The sequence below is a fragment of the Coenobita brevimanus genome, chromosome 107 (assembly GCF_032717465.1).
Source record: "Coenobita brevimanus isolate Jiangsu-jjx chromosome 107, ASM3271746v2, whole genome shotgun sequence".
Taxonomy (NCBI): domain Eukaryota; kingdom Metazoa; phylum Arthropoda; class Malacostraca; order Decapoda; family Coenobitidae; genus Coenobita; species Coenobita brevimanus.
In genome coordinates this window covers 2,658,341-2,672,263 of record NC_137060.1, presented here as the reverse complement: position 1 = coordinate 2,672,263, position 13,923 = coordinate 2,658,341, and the positions used below count along the sequence as shown (strand labels likewise).

At 42.6% G+C, this 13,923-nt stretch overlaps 1 pseudogene; it reads left to right on the top strand.

Annotated features, from left to right (window-relative positions):
* Nucleotides 1-525: 525 nt before the first annotated feature.
* Nucleotides 526-644, top strand: LOC145416850 (5S ribosomal RNA; annotated as a pseudogene).
* Nucleotides 645-13,923: the final 13,279 nt, after the last annotated feature.

Below are 13,923 nucleotides of genomic sequence, written 5' to 3'. Positions count from 1 at the left end.
GCTGTAAGGAGGCAGAATGTTTCATATTGTACTTTTTTCCATACTATACTTACCTCATTTCACTCTTTAATGTCCTTTATTGGTGTGAATAAGGTGTTAGTAGCTATTCATGTGCAGTAGGAATGTGTTTTTCTGAGTTAGGCTAGGTTAGGGTCCATAAGTACCAGAATGTTTATTAAAATATGAACATACTTCTAAACCCTCATTTTATGTTTCTTTTGCATTTATTTCAGTCATTTATGTGCCTTATTGGTGTGATTTGGGTCTTAAATAGGTGCTATGCATGTCCAGAGGGAGTTGTATAGGTGTTTCTCTGAGTTAGGGTCCATAAGTACAAGTCCATAAGCTGGGGACCAATATCCGGACAGAACCAATATCCGGACAGAACCAATATCCGGACCTACCTATGGCTCTATTATGTCGGATATTGGAGTGATTACTGTAATATGATCTTTCCAAGATACGTCCCGAGTAAATGAAACCCCAAGCATGTTCAAGGATGATGCAGGATTAAGCTGAATATTATTAAACATTGGATACCACGTTGAGTACACCGCTCCCATCCGATCAGCGAAGTTAAGCAACGTTGGGTCTGGTTAGTACTTGGATGGGTGACCGTCTGGGAACACCAGATGCTGTTGGCATCCCTACGTGTCAGGTGGGGTTGGTGGAGGATTAGTGCCCCTCCCTGTAAAACAATTAACTCTAAGCCCTTGGCCACCCCGTTTGGGATACGTGGCGTCAGGCAATGAATGAATGAATGTGTATACCTGTGGAAGATTTTGTCGGGTTGATAGGTGTAAAAACTGAGTCATTGATGCAATAAAAACAACCAGATTATTTTTACCCCAGTCAGAGATACGAACCAAGTCAGACAATAGGTGTGCCATAGCCTCATCCCTTGTTTGCTGAGATGGAAGTTGCGGGAACCAAATGGAAAGGTGAAGGGTGGAGTCATCAGCATATGAGTGGATAGGGTTAGGTGTACAGCTTAGAAGGTCATTGATGAATAAAAGGAAGAGGGTTGGTGATAGGACGGAGCCCTGAGGAATACCACTGTTAATAGATTTAGGAGAATGATGGCCGTCTACAACAGCGGCTATAGAACGACCAGAAAGGAAGCTAGAGATGAAGGCACAGATAGAAAGATAGAAACCGTAAGAAGGCAGTTTGGAAATTAAAGATTTATGCCAGACTCGATCAAAAGCCTTTGAGATGTCAAGTGCAATGGCAGAGCTTTCACCAAAGTCCCGAAAGGAGGATCACAGAGTCAATTTTCTCGAACAGAGTTTTGGCTGCAACACCACTTGCTGCCTCCTGAATTTCCAGGACCACCACCCAGAGAGCAGCTAAGTTCTTTCTGGACTCTGAAGCAATGCTTAGTGTGGGCAGTGACCTGTATTTTCTGTTAATGGTGATACCCTGAACGGAAAATGACCCAGCACCCTTCTTCTTTGAGCCATCATCAGAATAGGTCACCACAACTTGTTCATCAGAGTTTATGATCTTGACAGTCTCATCTAGTGTGCACACCTCAATGCTCTAGCCTCCTTCCCTGACTCTCTTGGATTCTGGCAGGGTGTCCAGATCAGTGACCTCTGGGTTATCGTGTGCCTTCCAGTTTGTGTCAAACATGCGGTTTCCAACTGTGATGACGGCTGCTACAGCCTGTGCTTCACACATGTGGTAGCAGCTCTCCAGTTTATAAACGCTCATAATACAGTCATTACTCGTTTTACAATGTTTTGGTTTACGATATTTCGCTACAACGATAATAGAAAAGTTCCACCCCATTATTCGATTTACAATAAATTTTCTGCTATAACGATTTTGCCATCGGTTGTGGCAAACAGTTTTTCCACTTTTTATGCATTTCTGTAAGTCTGGGCACATTTTAACCGACATAGCTGAGTTCCTGGACATCAAAAACATATATTTAGACACCAAAACAATATTTCCATGTGAATTAGAAGCAGAGATTGAGGCATATTGTCTTTGATTATATCTTCATTTTTGGTGAAAAAAAGTTGCATGTGTATGTCGAGTTCAAAGGCCATATACTGGAAATTGACCACTTATCCAGATGTCTACCCAAGATTTTTCTGAACCTTAGATAATATACTTGATTAATCTGGAGTAATTTTCTGCCTCTCCTATGCATGCAAACCACCCCCCAGCTTCAGTAGGGTGGAGTCAAAGGTTTTTCGTCTCTTTAACTCTCCTCCTCTTACTGGCTCCTTTCAACCTGTGTCTCTTCGCCACATTGTTGCATCTTTTTCTCTTTTCTGTCGCTACATCAGTGGTCACTGCTCCTCTGAACTGTCTGCTTGCATCTCCCCACCTCTACGACGGGTGCGTAGCACTCGTCTAGCAGCAAACTCTTATCCCATTTCTGTCCAACTCTCTAATGCAAGAGTTAACCGTTACTCCCAGTCCTTCATTTATGCAACAGGTCAACTGTGGAACTGTCTCCCTCTGTCTGTATTTCCTACTTATTATGATCTCTAGTCTTTCAAACACATTGTGTCTGCGGATCTCGAAATGAACGGATCTTGAATTTGGCTCTCTTTTGTATTGTTTTTGTTTTGTTTTTTTCTTGGAAGGAATAGTTTGTGGGCTCCTGGCCTTTGGCTCCTTCTTCATTGCATTAAAAAAAATAAATAATTAAAAAAAAAATGAGGCACAGGGAGTATTATGGAGGCTTGGTTTCTGGATGGACTCCGGATATGCGTCAGTCCAACCAGTTGACAGTCACCATAGAAGGCTGCACATCACCCCATCATCTGGTTATATGGTTACCACCCAGCATTGTAAACAGTTTCCTCAGTTACAGGAAACCATTAGGCTTGTCACTCAGTGTAGAGCCACCTGCACTGGAAAAATAATAAAATGTGACAGGATTTCAATGGAGAAGTAGGAAGAGAGGACACACAGAATGAGAAAGGGGAAGGAAGAAGTAGGTGGAACTATATCAAGGGAATGAATGATGGTTGTGGATTTGGAGAAGGCATTTGATAGAGTTCCATGGGTGATAGTAAAAATGGGCTGTGAGAGGCCAAGGATGAGATGGGGGAATGGAGTGGAGAGGTATATGAGAGAGGGGTGTGTGAGCTGGGAGCAGGGCAGTGAAATGGCGGGGGACAGGGCGACACGGAGACAATATGTTTATGGCCACCCCTTACTTGATTAAGGCATCTGGCAGTAGATAGATAGAGAAAACTGTATCTTAATGGATTGTCAGGTTGACGTGAAATTTTATGAATGGGCAGCTGCTGTACATGTGAGAGTGAATGGAGAGTTATGTGAGGAATTATCAAGTTCATACAGGCGTTCACATGAAGCAGGAATAACAGGGGGCCTATTGCCACATATTAAGGTTACCTATTTATCTATTGCCATAAGGGGTGGCCACACCTCCATGTTGCCCTGTCCCCTGCCATTTCATTGCCCTGCTCCCAGCTCACACACCCCTCTCTCATATACCTCTCCACTCCATCTCATCTCCTTGGCCTCCCTCTCCCTCTTCCCCCCCTCCACCTCACTCACATACACTCTCCTCATCAGTCTCTCATTCTGGTGAGAAAAAAAAGAGTGGATGTGAGGCTTTAAAGATTTAACAAACATGTGAGAAAAGAATAGACAGGATTATCTCCCATCCTCCACACCATCCAGGAAGGGAGGGAGGCAGGAAGAAAGGTAGGGAAGTGTTTTTAAAATGATCAAGCATTAGAATTTTTATAGGAAAGGGAGAAGCTGTGCATTAAATAATCACTAATGTACACTTATAAATAAATCAATAAAGTTTCAATATGTAAGTGTCTGACCCATAGGGCATGATTTATTTATTTATTTATTTTTTTGTAGCCAAGATTGAGGTCATAGTAACAGACATTTACAGGAAGTCATGCATTACCAGCAGATTCCCTTTGACCTTGTCTGTTTATCTACCTGTATCTATCTGTATAACTTACCATACACGTTAATCCTTCAAGGGGTGGCCACAGGCAAATCGCCTCCATGTCACTCTGTGTTCTGCCATTCACAACTCTGATATCTCTCACCACTCCATCCCACCATCTTAGCCTTAGTTTCCCCTAATACCTCATTCATACAGTCTCCTGGTCAGTCTCATTCTCTGTTCTCCACATGACTGAACCATCACAGAGTATTTCTCGTAACATTTTCAGTCACATCCACATCACAGTGCTTGCCACCTTCATCATTTGTCGTTGTTTTTCCATATAATTCCACATGCACCTCTCACATACCTCTTTTTCACTCCACATGCTCCTCTCAGATAACATTTTTTCACTCTTTGCCACTCTTCCACTGCTCTCACCCTTGACCTGTGTCCTTTCACCAGGGATGAGACCAGCATGTTAACCCTGTGGAGGAGTCTGGTACTACCCAAGCTTGAATAAAAGTTCCGTAGCAAGAGGGGAAGATCCTGCCACGTCAAAGGATATTTCACAAACGTGTTAACTTGCACCGTAGAAGCCTTCAAGCCGAAATCAGACGCCTTCCTGCGAAAGATGGGAGACACACCACCTCTTGCCGCATACTGCGACAGGCTAGGGTATTTGCAAGAATATATTGATGCCACGGCACTGCGTAACTGAGGCTTAGTGGCTGAGATCTCCATAGGGTGTCATAAGGTAAGGCTAAGCTTCACTTCCATATGATAGAGTAGGGATCATTGTACTGTAATAAAGTTTCTCCCTCTTTCTCTCTATCTCTATCTGTTTATCTATCTACTTGTCTTTTTTTTTCTCTCTCTCTTTGTCTTTCTAAGCTCACTTCCCTATTCCTTTTGACCTTCTACTATCTCATATTCTCCATCAGCTCTGCCTACACAGTGTCAGTCATCAGTAAACTCCATGTAGGGTTATTGCCTTCGGTGTGCTGTGTGGCAAATCATCTGTGCTGCACCATCTATCTATCTATCTATAGCCCGACGCCCTAATCCCGCAAAGGGTGGCCACAGACAAAACGCCTCCAAGTTGCTCTGTCACCCACCATTTTACTGCCCTTCCCTCAGCTCACTCCCCCCTCCCTCGTATATCACTCAACTCCATCCCTCCACCTCATCCTTGGTCTCTGCACCATACTGTCACATATAAACAGACTGTCAGGATTATAAAACGAAAGCAAAAAAACTTATATTTATGGAGGTGTAAGATATTTACAGAAGAAATATGTGCAGCATGTGATGTGGTGTGTGGAAGGAAGAGAAGACGGAGGGGGGTGCAAGGAACAGCGTGGTGGACTGAAGAGGTGAAACAGGCTGTGGCACAAAAGAAGAAAGCATACAATGAATGGATGAGAAATAGGGGCATGGAAGAAGTTGAGAGGCGGAAGAGAGAGTTATATGTGGAAAGAAAGAGAGAGGTGAAAAGATTAGTAAGAGAGAGTAAGAAGAGAGTGGATGAGGAATTTGGAAGGAATTTGAGTGTAAAGTGGAGGGACTGTAAGAAAATGTTCTGGAGAGAAGTGAAAAGAGTAAGACAGGGTGGAAGTGAAGTTAGCAGGGGAGTGAAAGATAAAAATGGTAGATTACTAGTGGAGAAGGGAGAAAAAGTGAGCAGATGGAGAGAACACTTTAAGGAATTGTTGAACGTAGAGGATGGAAGTAATGCGAGTATAAGTGGCTGGGGAATGGCTGGGAGAAGGAGGGAGGTGAGAAGACAGGAAGAAATCAGTAGGATAGAAGTTGTGGAAGCAATGAAGAAAGTTAAATCGGGGAAAGCCCCAGGAATTGATGGAGTGTGTGGTGAAATGCTGAAGCATGGGGGAGAGATAGTAGTAGAATGGATGTGGAAGATGTGCAGATTGGCCTGGGAGGAAGGTAGAGTCCCGGAGGATTGGAAGTCAGGTACAGTATAATTATTCCCTTGTACAAAGGAAAAGGGGAAAAAGAAGTGTGTGGTAATCATAGGGGCATTTGTCTTCTTAGTATAATAGGAAAAGTGTATGGTAGGATACTTATAGACAGAGTTAGAGAAAGAACAGAGAAATTAGTTGGAGAAGAACAGGGAGGCTTTAGGAAGGGAAGAGGTTGTGTAGATCAGATATTCATTCTTAGATCTTTAGTGGAAAAGTTTCTAGAGAAGGGAAAGAAGTTGTATGCGGCTTTCATGGATTTGGAGAAAGCATATGACAGGGTGGATAGACAAGGATTGTGGAAAGTGTTAAGAATTTATGGAGTAGATGGGAAGTTGTTGAATGCTGTGAAGAGTATGTACGATGGTGCGAAGGCTGCAGTGCGTGTGGATGGTGAACTAAGTGAATTTTTCTCTTTGAAAGTTGGTTTGAAACAGGGATGTGTCATGTCTCCATGGTTGTTCAATCTGTACATGGATGGGGTAATAAAAGAGGTACAAGGTAGGGTAGTGGATGTTGGAGTGGCCCTGGTGAGAGAGGATAGTGTTTGGAAACTCCCTGTACTGTTGTTTGCAGATGATACTGTGTTGTTGAGTGAAGACGAAGGGGAGCTGCAAGGCTTGGTGGAGGAGTTTGAGAGAGTGTGTAAGAAACGGAACCTAAAGGTGAATGTAGGGAAGAGTAAAGTGATGGTCTTTGAGAGAGGTGAAGTTAGTGAATGTACAGCGAGGTTGGATGGTGAGGAATTGGAAAATGTGAGTACGTTTAAGTATTTGGGTAGTGTGATGAGTAAGGATGGAGGTTTGGAGGGTGAAGTGCTTGAAAGGGTACAGCAGGGAAGAAAGGTTGCTGGTTCTTTGAAAGCAGTGATAAGAAACAGGGAAGTGAGCATGGAAGTGAAAAAGTTACTACATGACAGTATTGTGATACCAACTCTAACGTACGGAAGTGAAGCCTGGACATTGTTGGAAGGACACAAGTCAAGAGTGAGAGCAGTGGAAATGAGTTATTTAAGAGGAGCCTGTGGAGTCACGTGGAGAGACAGGCTGACGAATGAGGATATAAAGGAGCGTTGTGGTGTGGATGTGGATGTGATAGGAAGCGTTATGAGGAACACACTGAGGTGGTTTGGCCATGTGGAGAGGATGGAGGGTGAAAGACTGACGAAGAGAGTGTATGTGAGTGAGGTGGAGGGGGGAATAGGGAGGGGGAGGCCGAGGATGAGATGGAGGGATGGGGTGGAGGGGGGAAGAGGGAGGGGGAGGCCGAGGATGAGATGGAGGGATGGGGTGGAGAGGTATATGAGAGAGGGGGGTGTGAGTTGGGAGCAGGGCAGTGAAATGGCGGGGGACAGGGCGACTTGGAGGCGATTTGTTTGTGGCCACCCCAAACGGGATTGAGGCGTCTGGCAATAGATAGATAGATAGATAGTAAACAGCACCCTTAGAAACCAAACTGTTTGTGCAGGTACATGGCTGAAAATTCTGGTCAGTACCTGGTGTGACTAGTTTCGTTTTTGAAGGCTCCAACGTGCATGTGTCAGCCTTGGTCACCTAATGGTGGCTCTCCATGCTGCTCAATCTCTGGCAGCCTCCCTGTTCAGTCCCTTAACCCTGAGGTCACACTTAATGACCTTGTCCAAGGTCCTTTTTGCTGTACCCCTTGCAACCCCACCCCTAAAATTAACTCTTCTCACTTTCTGCACCCAGTTATCATCCCCCATCCTGTCCACATGCCCAAACCACCTCAATCTACCTCTCCTCATCACAGCACCAATACACTCCAGTCCCATCCCACCTCTCAACTCTTCTGTCGTAAACCTAGCTCCCCCAGGCCTTGCACTCAGGGATGCACTGCACATCCACCTAATCATTGCCATTTCTGTACATTTAAGCCTGTGAATATCCTCTTCCTTTGCTGCACAGGTCTCACTACCATACAGCATTACACTCGTAGCACGTGTTGCATACAAAGACCCCTTAGCTCATGTGAAATCTTTTGTGATTGAAAGTGTTTAGAGAAGTACTTTGATGTGGTTTGGCCGAGTGGAAAGGATGGAGAATGAGAGACTGGCTAGTAGAGTGTATGAAAGTTAGACTGGCTGAAAGAGTGTGTAAGAGTCTGAATAGCTGGAAGTGTTTTTTTTTTTTTTTTTTTTTTTTTTTTTTTTAATGCGAGGAAGAAGGAACCACAGTCTGAGCCCACATTAATGTTCCTTCCAAGAAAGAAACAAAAACAATACAAAAGAGCCAAATTCAAGATCCGTTCATTTCGAGGTGGAAGGGGAGACCAAGAATGAGATGGAGGGATGGAGTGGCGAGATGTATGAGACAGAGGAGTGTGAGTTAGAGAAGGGTAAACCAAGTAGAAGAGGACAGGGCAACATGGAGATCTGTTTGAGTCAGGTGGAGGGGGAGACCAAGGATGAGATGGAGTGGAGAGAGATTGGAGACCGGATGTTGAGTTGCAGGGAGGTCAGTGAAATAGCAGAGGACAGGGCAATATGGAGATTTGTTTGTGGTCACCCCTAATGGGATTAAGGCATCTTGCAACAGATAGATAGACATCAGATGAGTTAAAGCTAAGGACTACTGTAACCCCCCAGTGTTGCACAAATGAACGTGTGTGTGTGTGTGTGTGTGTGTGTGTGTGTGTGTGTGTGTGTGTGCAAATTTTAAGGGTACACATAAATGAGAAAAGTAATCTTGAAGTATAAACACACCCTCAGTAGTTGATTAAATTATACCCAGCAAGGAGATATCAGGTAGATGGTTAGTTCTGCACTTTCTAAGGTAAAAATATAGAAGTGATCTTTTTTTTTTGTCTTTGTATGCCCACCATGTCATATATAATTAGGGATTTTTTAGTTTCATCATGTAAGTTGATTATTGTTGCAGCAGGAGTTAGGGTATAAAAATGTACATGAAAACATTATTGTGATGAGAATTGATAGATTGAGATGGTTTGGGCATGTGGAGAGGATGGTATGGTGAGAGACGTTGATGAAGAGTTGAGAGGAAGGATGGAACTGGAGTGTATTGATGTTGTGATGAGGAGGGGTAGCTTGAGACGGTTTGGGCATGTGGAGAGGATGAAAGATGACAACTGGGTGTGGAGGGTGAGAGGTGTGAACGTTGAGGGTAGAGTTGAGAGGAAGGATGGGACCGAAGTGTATTGGTGTTGTGATAAGGAGGGGTTGAATGAGATGGTTTGGGCATGTGGGGAGGATGGAGGATGGCAATTGGGTGGGGAAAGTGAGAAGTATGAATGTCAGGTAGGGTTGTGAGAGGCAGACTGAAAAAGACCTGGGACGAGGTTATAGAGTGTGACCTCAGTGATAAGGGACAGAATAGGGAGGCTGCCAGAGATCAAGTAATGTGGAGAGTTGCCATTAGGTGACCAAGGCGAATGTATGCAATCAGGTTGGAGTCTTTATAAACAATATGATATGACACAATCTTATTGCTCTTGCACTTGTCAGTATTATGCTTTAAGTGTATTAAGGGGTAAATCTACCAGGCATCGCCCCCTTTTGTGTGTGTGTGTGTGTGTGAGAGAGAGAAAGAGTGCTGAGTCTGTTCCTGAATGTTGTTAAGTCTGATTCCTTTATTTGTTTTGAAAGACACATTAATTCAGTCTATGGTGACATTTTGTTTTTCACTCTGTAATATGTAAACTCTCAAATGCAAGAGTTAACCATTACATTCAGTACTTCATGTATGCAACAGGTCAACTCTGGAACTGTCTTTGTATTTCCTACTGTCTGTGATCTTTAGTGTTTTAAATACAGTGTGTCCAGGCATCTTGAAATGATTGGGTCTTGAATATGGCTTCTGTTATCGTGTTTTTATTTTTTCTTGGAGGGAACAATCTTGTGGGCTTGTAGCCTCGTGTTCCTTCTGTGCATTAAAAAAAAAAAAAAAAAAAAAAAAAAGTATCAATCTATTGCCAGACGCCTCCAGGGGTGGCCACAAACAAATTGCCTCCATGTCACCCTGTTGTTGTCCCCAAATGATATTGTTCTTGATGCCACCAGATACGTTTCTTACCAGGTAAACTTAAGGTTCAGAAGGAAAGGACTAATTGTGTAATATATTTTTCAGGTGCGTGAGTTGATTGTCAGCCGTGGAAGCTGCCTAGAGAGAGGCAGAAAGAAGAAGAAGAAGAATCCCCAGCTAACTTGAAACTGTAATGGACGTTAACCCCAACACCTGCCTGTACAATGTGGTAAGTGTGTGAATGTGATGCCTCTTTGTTCTTGTTATTGCTTCAGGCCCATCAGGATATGAATCTTTGTGTGTGTGTGTGTGTGTGTGTGTGTGTGTGTGTGTGTGTGCATGTGCGCATGCGCGCGCTTATAGTGAAGGTATGTGTGGCATGTTACCATAGGGCACGTGTGGTTTTGTTGCTTTCATGTATCTCGGTTTATTTATCTGTGGGTGAAGCGATGAACGTGAATCAAAAGGTAGATTCTGAAATATAGTGGACTGCAGGCTGATGTTGCTCTTCTCCTGCAGTCCACCATCCTATCTCTCTGTCTATCTGTTACCAGACGCCTTAAACCCGTAAGGGTTGTCCACAAACAAATCGCCTCCATGTCGCCCTGTCCCCCGCCATTTCACTGTCCTGCTCCCAGCTCACACCCCTCTCTCTCATATACCTCTCCACTCCATTCCTCCATCTCATCCTTGGCCTCCCCCTCCCTCTCCTCCCTTCCACCTCACTCACATACATTATCTTCACTAGCCTCTCACTCTCCATCCTCTCCACCATCCTCCTTATTTGAAATTGTGGGTTGAGGGAGGTTGTATATTAGTGTCACCAGGTGAAGGCATCTCTCTTTAGCGTGATTTTTTTTTTTTTTTTTAATTTACACAGTTGGTGGATTTATACAAATCAAGGATGAACATATTTTTCTTTTCCATCATCCTCCATGCAGAGATAGGGAAGGTGTTGAGGGATGTTTAAATACCTGGGCAGCTCCACCACTCACACACATCAGTGCCACCACATGAAGGCACCTTAGGCAAAGTAAAGGAAGTCTAAGTATTGGACCTTATGTTGTATATGTGTTGGTCAGGAAATTATATTCATCTTGGACATGTGTTAGGAGTGTAATGCTGGATGGTAGTGAGACATGGGCAGTAAAGGAAGAGGATATTCATTGGCTCAGACATACAGAGGACAGTGATTAGATGGATGTGTTGTGTGTTCTTGAATGCTACGCCTGGGAGGGCTAGGTTTACAATGGAAGAGTTGAGAGGAAGGAAGGGACTTGAATGTACTTTTGATTTCACTTCTGTAACCCAGGAACACACTTACACCTGTGAGTGGTAACCATTTTTGTGAGGTGAACCATTTTATGAGGTGAAGTGGAGCCAACTATGGTGCCCCTGTTAACTGAGTGGAGAGATGTAAATGGGTCATTCCATCGTGAGAAACGTTATATTTAGAGATAAGTTACTGATCTACTCCCACTTGTATTATGTAGGCAATATAAATAAATGCTGTTTGGAAGGTATACTACCAACACCTCACAATACATTATACCATGGTCAGATTATTCATATGTTTTTATCCTGATTTTATATAAATTTTTAAAAGTGGCGTGAGAAATGTTACTGCGATGCTACCCCACCTTTTACATTGCATGAGTATTTTCAATAACTCTTTGATTTTACTGGTTAGGTCAAGAAGTGCTTTATATCAGTCATATGTCAGTGTATGAGGATCATAATCATAGCCTGCAAATTCTATTTCCCCAAAGAATTTTGTTACTGTTAAAGAAAATGTGACCGTGAGACACGTAACAGGAAAAGTGAGAAACGTTACTTGTGCGATATATATTTCTCATATAATTACAAAATCATATTTTATGAAGGTTACAGTAATTATCACAAAACAATGTAAGTCATGTATTAATGTGAAACACGATAAATTAACCAAAACATGATTCTTGTATAGCAGGGTTGGGGGTGATGCAGCGGAAAAGAACAATGTAATTTTGAATATTATGAACAGACCTTACCTTATAACATGTAGGTAACCCTACAGCCAGTAAGAGATGTGAAAGTTACATGATAAGCTTACCTGTATATCACAACAGTGATATAAACAAGACAAAGATCAACTACTTGCTCATCGAAGATGGAAAATTCATCCTTTTAGACTAATTAATTGAGGAAGAAAAGTTAACCCCTTTAAATGTTCGTGTCATTCTTGACACATGAGGAGTTGGCAATACCTGCACTGAGATCTCGTCTCTGTCCAGGTTGTCAGGAAAATGAAACTGACTATCACCCATTTTGTCAGTGCCTCTCTTTCTTAAATAATTAACTTCAATCATGCCTAGCTCCGGAACTGATTCTACCACTGCAACATAATGCTTCGACAGCTTCTTGGTAGTGTAATGAACTAGTACATGGTTACCTGGGGATGGTTTTCGTGTTGCCTCAATATCAGTAGTACTTTGTGGCTCAGGCTGGAACATGAATGACTCTGACATTTCTGCAAGAGATGGTGTACCTTCCCTATCACTCCCAGTACTGGAGTCAGATTGTGGGTCATAACCAGTCTCCTGAAGTTAATACTGCTTAAAAGGTGATTGGTCTGCAGTCAAATGATACAATGCTACTTTACAGTGGCCAAGAGGTTTTACTGACCGGCACTGCTGAATGGATTTTGCTGCCTTACAGTTTTTCCAGATCTGTACATATCTTGACTTCTCAGTGTTTATATGTTCAGTAGACACATACATTAGTTCAGTTTTATCTGTTATTTGTTCAGGCTCCTCATAAAATTCTACAGCAGACCTTACTGTACAGCGACCTTGCAAAACTCACTTGTAGACATTCCGTTTTAGTAAAGCCCCAGTCCTATCATGAGGGCCCTTGCCATGATAACTTTCTTGAAAGTTCCATTTAGCAGTGCAGTTGTGGATGGCTTTGTAAGAGGTTAGAGCTGCCATAGAATACCTATTCTTGAAGTGGGCTGCTTCCCCATCAGTCCACAATGATACATGTGTAAAATGAATACCAGCAGAATTCAGATAATCAGCTGGAGTCATTGGAGACATGATGGTAAAGCACACTCACCAGGTACCAGGCAAAATCAATTTACTGTTTGGAAAGAATAAAAACTTAAAGATAACATACTAAATTACAAACACAGGGGTTTTATCATTGGACTTCAGTGCAGGTACTTTGATTTTTTGTTCAAAGGTGTGCGTGAGAAACTTTACATCATTTTCTGGTAACGTTCCTCACAGTGGGCATGTAACGTGTGTGACAGACCATATGGCTTACCAGGGTTTGTTTCAAAATATCCCAGCGTTACATTATTAAGGCCTTGGGATGCCTGTTTATAATATAAAGTTATGTTGGTATTCTCCAGTTTGTTAGTTGTGTATGGGAAAAATGAGGAAAAAACATGAGACACGTTACTCCTGAAATACTTCCATTTAAAGGTCATGCTACATTCTGACCACAACATACAGTATATGTAAACAACTGTAGTGTCAATCACAACTCAAATAGACACATTTTCAGTAAAACACAGTGTCAGCATTCCAAACAATAACATACTCTGGTCAGTGATGTTCTGAAAGTTGCTATATTCAGCACTGGTTTTTCTTTGGTGACATAACATGACAGTTTTTTATGCAGCTCCCCAAGTTGACAGTTTAGGCTCTCTTTCTCTTCAGATTCATAAAATTCAATGATTAAGCTTTAAAATGATGTATAATTTATATACTTTTAAGCAATTCTGATTTTGACACAAAAGGTTGACATCTTCGTGGAATTACCCAAATGTGACATCCATCCAGGAACTAAACTTTTACACTATTCCCCGCTGTCAGCCGCAAGGGAATGCAGACTCAGTGCATGGGAAGGGCAGTTGCTTCCCTGCAGTTGATGGGTCTGCTCATCTAGACAGACAAGGGTTGGTCAACAGCAACAACCCCTGGAGTGTGATATAGGCAGATTTCTGTAATTCTTTGTATTGGAAAGCAGATTAATTCAGCATATGGTGACATTTTTTTTG